The sequence below is a fragment of the Chiloscyllium plagiosum genome, unplaced genomic scaffold, assembly GCF_037043375.1.
Source record: "Chiloscyllium plagiosum isolate Xiang-an unplaced genomic scaffold, Cpla_swu_hap1 HiC_scaffold_9, whole genome shotgun sequence".
Classification (NCBI taxonomy): Eukaryota; Metazoa; Chordata; class Chondrichthyes; order Orectolobiformes; family Hemiscylliidae; genus Chiloscyllium; species Chiloscyllium plagiosum.
Window position 1 is genome coordinate 31,222,857 of NW_028270147.1, and position 8,860 is coordinate 31,231,716.

Here is an 8,860-nt window from a genome sequence, read left to right on the forward strand (position 1 = left end):
GACATTAATTTAGCAGTGTTTCCAGAAAAACACAGAAAACTGACTCTTTTGGTGAACGGCTGGTTTTTTTCTTTTGGGAAGAGATGTTTGTAATGTTTTTCAGAACTCTGTTCTGCTGTTTTTGATTTAAATCAATGTTTAAACTTGTGGGTACACAACACAATTTTTGTAATTTTAAGATGACATGAAACTTGGAAATATCATATACTGTGAGGATTATAGTGACAGACATCAAGAGGACAAAAAGCTAATAGACTGGGTGGATGTAATGGTAGGTGAAGTTCAATTCAAGACAATGAGATGATTTTTGATGGAAAAATCAGAAGAAATGAGAAAAGCCAAATGCTACTTTAAAGCAAGTGCAAGGAGAATGCGAGCAAAGGCTGCCATTGCACTGATCAAGCTTAATAAGCAGATAGGGTCCTAGACTTCATAAATAGAATACAAAAGCCAGCATGATGTGATGTCTCTAGCGTGTGGGTGACTTCTGCATGCTCCTTCACTTCTTCTTGTTTTGAGCTGATACACTTAGCTGCAGCAATGCGAAACGAGCTAAATGTGTAAGTGTCTCCCTGTCAGTTCACAGCTTCTCCATCAGCAAGTCCTTAGCACATCCTCATGATGAGGCACACTCTTGGGTCATTCATTCTATAGTGACTACTTCCATTAAACAAGAGTTAGCCTGTAGGAAAACAGTTCCACTGTGTGCAGATTACAATGTATACATAAGCCAGAAGCTCTGCTCCCAATCCTTTATACTCCAAGACAAGAAATAATTTTAGAAGAAACTGGGGATTTACAGCATATTATAATATTTTGGACTTGTGGCATGTTGGAAGGAGTGATATAAAGAAGGGGAAAGGTCCTTCCTCCATTGGCCCTGCCAACACCTCCCCTCCATCACCTTTGTCAGATGGGCCTCTGTGATACATTGCCAATAGCTACTACCAGAACCTCGTTATGCTGACAGGAACTGCTGGCTCTCATAAGGTGCAATTTTCTTGCCTGGTTCCTCGATTCTGCTGCTGCCTTTGGCAATCTAAATCTCTCACAGACACCCACATCCCCCGCCCCCCACCCCAGACAAACACACCTACAGACACCCACACTCCCACACTCACATGCATCCTCTCAGACTTAGACCACTTTTTTTCTCTCACTCTCTCTCAAACCCCCACCCCAGACACATATATATAGATGTTTGTGGGGTGAATTTATACTTGCACAGTTACATTGTATTTTGCTCAAAAACTACATGAATCCATGTAAGACTCTGTTAGATTAGATTCCCTACAGTGTGGAAACAGGCCCTTCGGCCCAACAAGTCCACACCGACCCTCCGAAGAGCAATCCATTCTCCTACATTCACCCCTGACTAATGCACCTAACACTATGGGCAATTTAGCATGGCCAATTCACCTGACCTGCACATCTTTGGATTGTGGGAGGAAACCAGAGCACCTGGAAGAAACCCGCGCAGACACTGGGAGAACGTGAAAACTCCACACAGACAGTTGCCTGAGGGTGGAATTGAACCGGGTCTCTGGCGCTGTGAGGCAGCAATGCTAATGACTGAGCCACTTTGCTGCCCCTCACCTTTTTAGATTAGAATTAGTCTAAACATTATGGCACAGACAGGGAAAACAGGGGCTAACACCTTCAACACCTCAACCTTTTATCTGTGCTGACACCAATTGTTACAGTTAGTCTGAGAATGTAACTTCTTTTTAAAAAGAATTTTGTGACTTACATATGAAAGAAGTGAAACTATCATGCTCATTCTAACAGATGAGAGACTTAACAAACAATCCAGATATTTTTCAATGTATAATTTCAGTTACTGAACTTTTGCTATAAATTCTGTCTTACAATTGTGCACTCCACAACCACCTGATGGAGTGGTGCTCTGAAAGGTAGTGCTTCTAAATAAACCTGTTGGACTATAACCTGGTGTTGTGTGATTTGTAACATTGGCAATCTAATGTAGGACCCTCCCAAAAGATAGTGCTTCGGAGCTCTTGTGTATCTCTGTCCAGCAAATGGGTGCTTCATCACCATTGTGGGCATGCCCATACCAAATCAACTGTAGAGGTTTAAGAAGGTAGCTCGCCATCACCTTTGCAAGGGCAACTAGATTAAGCAATAAATGGTGGTACAGCCATTGATGCCCACATCCTAAATTAACATTTATTAAAAATTGTTCAAAAGTTATTGTTAACTAAAAGTTATTGTAGTCTCTTCATAACTGAAAGCTTTTGACATTTTTTCTCCGTTGCAATAGTTTGCTTTCCCACCTACTTGCTGTAAAAGTGTTCACAGAAATGTTTGACCTTTGTTTTAATATTCACTTAATCAGAATCCTATTTTTTGGTTTAACATTGTTAACCACTTAAAGCTTTCTGTACCATATCTTCTGCTTTCAGACTGCCAAATTATGCTAATATCTGGTTAAGGACCAATATTCTTTTATCTTAAAAGTATACAAGGTGAGATTTAGGGACTTTATATACTCTTATTAAGTACAAGATTCTACTGTTTTAAACAAATAATAAACTTTACCATACAAGTTAGAATAGTCTTACACAATCTATAACACACATGCAATTTATACTCCCCTGAACTCTGAATACTATATTCTCATACTTATTCACAGGGACAAATCGATCTTTTCATCAGCAACCGTTTTCACCAAACTAGATTTTTTTGTGTCGTCTTTGTGCTCTCCTCTTTCTCAGTTACACCTTGCAAATAATCTTTACTGGCTTTTCAACCACCATTCTCTGCTCTACTCTCCTGATGGTGGTACCTAACTGCATGTGAGTCATTACAACTTCCAAGACTGTTTCCTAACCCCTGACTGCAACACCTAGTTGCCTAACATCATAGAATCCCTACAGTGTGGAAACAGGCCATTTGGCCCAACAAGTCCACACCAACTCTCCAAAGAGTATCGTACCCAGACCTGTTTCCCTACTTTATTACTCTACGTTTCCCACTGACTAATGCACCTAACTGACACATCCCTGAATATTATGGGCAATTTAGCATGGCCAATTCACTTAACCTGCACATCTTCTTCAGATTGTGGGAGGAAACCTATGCAGATACAGGGAGAATGTGCAAACTCCACACGGACACGCTTGCCTGAGGCTGGAATCAAACCTGGGTCCCTGGTGCTGTGAGGCGACAGTGCTAACCACTGAGCCACCATGCTGCCCTAGTATCTCTTGTAACTTGGCCTGAGTTCTAACAGCACAGGGATGTTCAATTGCTCTTGGGATCTAAATCACTGTGCCCTACACAGAACCTGTGTAGTTCAGTTGTTTTCCCTTGCAATACAGCTAAAAATCAGCATTTCTAACATGGAGTCTACTGTTTCTCGAAACTTTCTGATCTTCAGTCCCTGTCTGTCATAGGAGAAAGTGAAGGCTGCAGATGCTGGAGATCAGAGCTGAAAATGTGTTGCTGGAAAAGCGCAGCAGGTCAGGCAGCATCCAAGGAACCGGAGAATTGACGTTCCTGAAGAAGGGCTTATGCCTGAAACGTCGATTCCCCTGTTCCTTGGATGCTGCCTGACCTGCTGCACTTTTCCAGCAACACATTTTCACCCCTGTCTGTCATAGTTTGATCTGCCCCTCTGTGATCCCTAAATTGACCTGAGTGGCCAATTGAAAACTGTGTTAAGTCCCTCTCCTTTGCCCAGCAGAACTGAATCGTGCCACTATTAACTCTTGAGCTGTCTGTGCTCCTCATGTTGTATTTCAGAGAATGCTTGTTTCCCTGGTCCAACTGAATGCACAGGATTTCATCACGTGTTTTCATGTTTGTCCTCTTTCACTGACATCTACACATTCTTAATTTAGGAGTAAACTTTTCTTCCTCTCATTCTCTACATTTAAAATTTATAACTAAGGAATTATGTAACATTTTTTACACAGAATAATAGCCGTTAGATCAGTGTTATTAACTACTTAAAGCAGATATTTTTAAAGCAAGATGGGATGAACTAGATGATACTGGGAATATTGAAAGGTAATTTGCAAAATGCAGTCTAAATAAATATTTTATATTTTAAATTTAACATACCAAAGTATTACAGATTGGGGAGGAGTTGAGGGTTGGAGAAAATAAATCTGATATCTTTATCTTTTTGGCAGTATGATTTGCCTCAGACTAAATGAATTGTTTAAGTGCCAGGGTGATCAAGGTGTAAACACAATTTGTTCTGTAAAAACAGGCTATATTCACCCTGATCTTATCTCAATCTTGTACAGTTTAACGTTCTGTGTGGATTCTTTTTGGATGCTTATTTTTTCAGTCTATGATCAGCCTTGGTTAAGTTGTAACAATGATGGTATGTCTGAGTTGATAGAGCTGGAAAAATAAATAAATGAATGTGATTGCCCTGTTCAGTTTCTATTATAGAGATGAAAATTTGAAGGTTAGATTACATTTTGATTCTTTGTTTCACTTTCAATCTGATATGGTTACAATGTTTCTTTAATAGAGGTCAAAAAAGAAAAGGAATGTTGTAAAGACTTAGTATATTAAGGTTCATAGAAGACCATGTGTAATGAGATACCAAAGTAAGATAATAGTGAATGAAATAGAATCTGTAGGAAGAAAAGTGAATGAAACCATTGAAGGGAACACAGGAAATACCAGAAAACGTATACATTTTCAAGATGGTCAGAGAAGCATGAGGGAAATAGAAATAAAGATAGCTGTTGAAGTCCTGCTCGTGGCACCTAGCTGCGTGAGTCATTATAACTTCTCAGACATTTTCCTAACCTCTGACTGCAACAAAACAGACTATTGAAGGAATAGGAACATGATTAAAGCTGGAGATGAACCAAAGGCTGTAGGATCATGCTACTCAATGTCGGATCAATTACAACTACTTTTAATCACTTATTTTATTATTTTTCCATTTAGTTTTACATATGTGCACCCTAGAAAGTTTAAATTGTTCAAGGCAATGTGATTTCTGGAATGTGAAACTGAACAATTATTAAATAGTCATGGCAGAGGGCACAAAAAAGTGAAATTTGAAATGTTATTTGTGAAAAGAATAAAGCTACACAATTCCATAACTTAAAATAGAAGCATTCTTGCTGTACAAGAGTTGGCAGAGCAAGCTCGAGATACTATCTTATAGTCAAAAATCCAAACTTAATCAGTAAAACATTAATTAGCAGGCAAATTGTGCAGAATGTACTGCAAAATCACATCTTTAGTTACAGATACAACCAAGGCAGATTTAATGAATTAGCTCAGCAGTTCACTCTGATTTCAGTGAACATAGTGGGTCACAAAATACTTCAGAATCCATTTCCTCATGAGGAATCTCAAATCCTCTCCTTCCAAGAGCATTTGTGATGCCTCACTAATCTGTCCATAGGCATAACCTTCACCACCAGCAGAACACCGATGCAGACATGCTCAAATTAGTCTGGATGAGGTAGCCACACTAATAATATCTTCCAGGAACACAAACAGCTTCAGTACCCTATTCTTGATGTCTGGAACTGGACTGTCGTCTTCAGTGTGCTTGTACTGTTTCAGTGAACTCAATGACTCCTACTGTTCAGCTAGAATTGATCAGTGATCCTTTTATATCTTTCAGCAGTCAAAAAGTTTTGAATGAAAATCAATTTAAATTCTGTTTGACCTTCGGTTTCATTTTCAGTTCAGCTTTTATTTTGAGTGCTGCCTCAAAAACATACAAATTCAACATAAATATGCATTCCCTCACAAAAAGGAAAATGATTAGAGCCACTACTCTTACATTGGCCAGTGGTAAAATAGTAGAACCCGTTATGAAGGCTAAAGCTGAAGACAGTGAAAATACTGTTTCAGAATCTCAAATTCAGCACCATTCCTATTAGCCTAGAGGGAAAGTTTCAGTTAGATGACAGCATGAAGCTAACAAATTACAGCCCTTTATGGACCAAAGTTTTTTTTTCAAATTGCACTTTTAAAGATGTCAAGGATATTGATTGGAATTGATATTTATGACTTGTTAGATACACAGCCTGACTTTCGTTTCCATTGAAGGCCATTCAGCCCTTGAGCCTGACATCCAATAAATGATCATGGTTGATAATCTAACTCAGTACACTGTTTCTGCTTTCTCCAAATACCCCTTGATCCCTTTAGCCCTAAGAATTATACTTGCCTCCTTTTGTGAAAGCATTCAATGTTTTAGCCTCAACTGCTTTCGTGGCAGAGAATTTCAGAGGCTCACCCATGTCTGGGTGAAGAAATTTCTCCTCTTCTCAATCCTAAATTGTCTACTTTGCATTCTGAGACTGTGAACCATGATTCTGGGCTCCCCGGTCATCAGCGAGAGCCTTTTGTGTTTATCCTGCCTCATCCTATTAGAATTTTATAGCTTTCTAAGCGATCCACCAATTCCCCCACCCCAGATTTTCTCCTCCGATTGCAAGGCAACTGATAACAATAACGTTTGTGGCCTCTTTAGCATCAGTTACTGGTTATTAGCAATATTTCACTGTTACATAGACTGCAGCAGTTCAAGAATGGGCTCAGTTATTAGCAATCTGAAGGGCAATTAGGAATGGACAATAAACGCTGGCCTAGACAGACATGTTCACTCTTGTAGAAAAAAAAACAAAATGCATGAAATGTACATTTTGGATTTCAACATCTCTTCAAAAGTAGATGCTTCATGTCTGTTTAGTTTTATGATCTAATGAATATTCAATGCAAAGTTCTTGTATATTTGTTTTTCGTATAGGTTTGTCTTCCAAGTTGAGAATGATTATACCTGAAAAATTCATTATTAGAGATTACATTAAAGTACTGTTCAGAAGTCAAATTTTGTCATGATCTGATATCATTTTGCTCATGTCAATATTATTTTATATCTTAAATTCAGAGTTGTAAAGCTGGGTTCCTCCTGGAACACTTCCATTGTAACCTAGCAGGATCACACTATAAAGATTAAAATTAGGGTTTGTGTTGCATGGTAGTAGTGTCCTTACCTTCTGGGTCAGAAGTTCTGGTTTCAAATCCCACCTGTCCCAGACATGTGTCATAACATACTTTTAATCAATCTGTTCAGGTATCAGTAAGGACCAGTATTAGCTAGGAGATGAAATATACTGGGTCCTAGTCTTGTGTGGAAATTATCCTTTGACCCAGTCAGGTCTAGAGTCTCTTGGCCCAAAGTGGGTGCAAGAAAGGGGCATGTGATGTGGGCATTCATGATATTAGCATAAGGCAGAATTGATGATCTGGACATCTGAAGAGATTATGCATGTCCTGCTCACCTAATGAGTTTGGTCACCTTGAGGTCCAAACTGAGGATTTTTGATGGTTAGTAGGTATACCGTTTTAAAGATTCTTTAGTTGCCCTTCAAGTCACAAGAAGTTGTAGAGCATGGAAACAGAGCCTTTGGTCCAACTCATCCATGCCGACCAGATATCCTAAATTGATCTAGTCCCATTTGCCAGGATTTGGTCCATATCCTTCTAAACCCTTCCTATTCATAACCATCCAAATGGGTTTTAACCCTTTCTTTCAATCTATCCCTTCAGAAATGCTGAGAACATGTATACACATGAATTAGGAGCAGGAAAAGACTATTCAACCTCCCTCACCTGCTCTGCTCTTCAATAATATCATGGCTGATCTGATCATGGCCTCAACTCTACATCCTCACCAACCACAATAGCCATTCCCACAAAAACATTTCACTACATGGTGGAATAGTTACCTTCCAAGCTGACAAATATTGAACCAAATTCGTGGTTAGTGTGGACATATGAGATAGTTCTGTTAGTCATACTTTAGTCCTGTGAACTGTCATTAAGTCAACAACCAAAGTTCCAGTTAGTCCCATCAGATGGTTGGTCTGCACTGCACTTGAGGTCAGTCATGAGGAATTCCCCAAAGGCTTTGTATTTCATTTGCTATTTCAGCTAAAACTTCTCATTGGTCCACTCCTTATATTGTCTATGTTTCAATCAGCCCTTCAAGCATGCTCTGCCATTCATTATGACCATGATTGACCATCCAACTCAGTACTTGTTCCCACTTTCTTCCCATGCCCTTTGATCCCTAAGAACTATATCTACCTTCCTTCATGAAAACCAGCTTTCTGTAGCTGAGAATTCCACCACTGTCAAGTTGAAAAAAATTCTCCTCATCTCTGTTCTAAATGGTTTACTCTCTGTCCTTAGACTGTGATCCTCCTTGTTCTGGGCTTCCCAGTCATCCAGAACATCCTTCCTGCATTTGCTGTCTTGACCTATTGGTCCTCCAAAACATGTTGTTTAGTAAAAGTAAAATTCAACAAGCAACTTACAGAATGTTCTAGTAAAGAACTGCAATTTATTCTACAAAAATAAATATGAAGATTACGATTTGTGATTGATCATTTTATATATTAGTTGAGATTTACACACACACTGTCAGTATGATTATTCTTAGTGGGATAACAATTACGTACTAGGCAAAAGTGAGGACTGCAGACGTTGGAAACCAGAGTTTAGATCAGAGTGGTGCTGGAAAAGCACAGTAGGTTAGGCAGCATCCAAGGAGCAGGAAAATCATTTTGGGCAAAAGCCCTTCATCAGGAATAGATGCAGGAAGCCTCCAGGGTGGAGAGATAAATGGGGGCTGGGGCTGGGGAGAAGGTAGGAAAGAGTACAATAGGTGAATGGGGGTGGGGATGGAGGTGATAGGTCAGAGGGGAGGGTGGAGCGGATGGGTGGGAAGGGAGATTGTCAGGTAGGATAGGTCATGAGGACAGTGCTGAGCTGGAAGGTTGGAACTGAGGTAAGGTGGGGGGAGGGGAAATGAGGAAACTGGTAAAATCCACATTGATGCCCT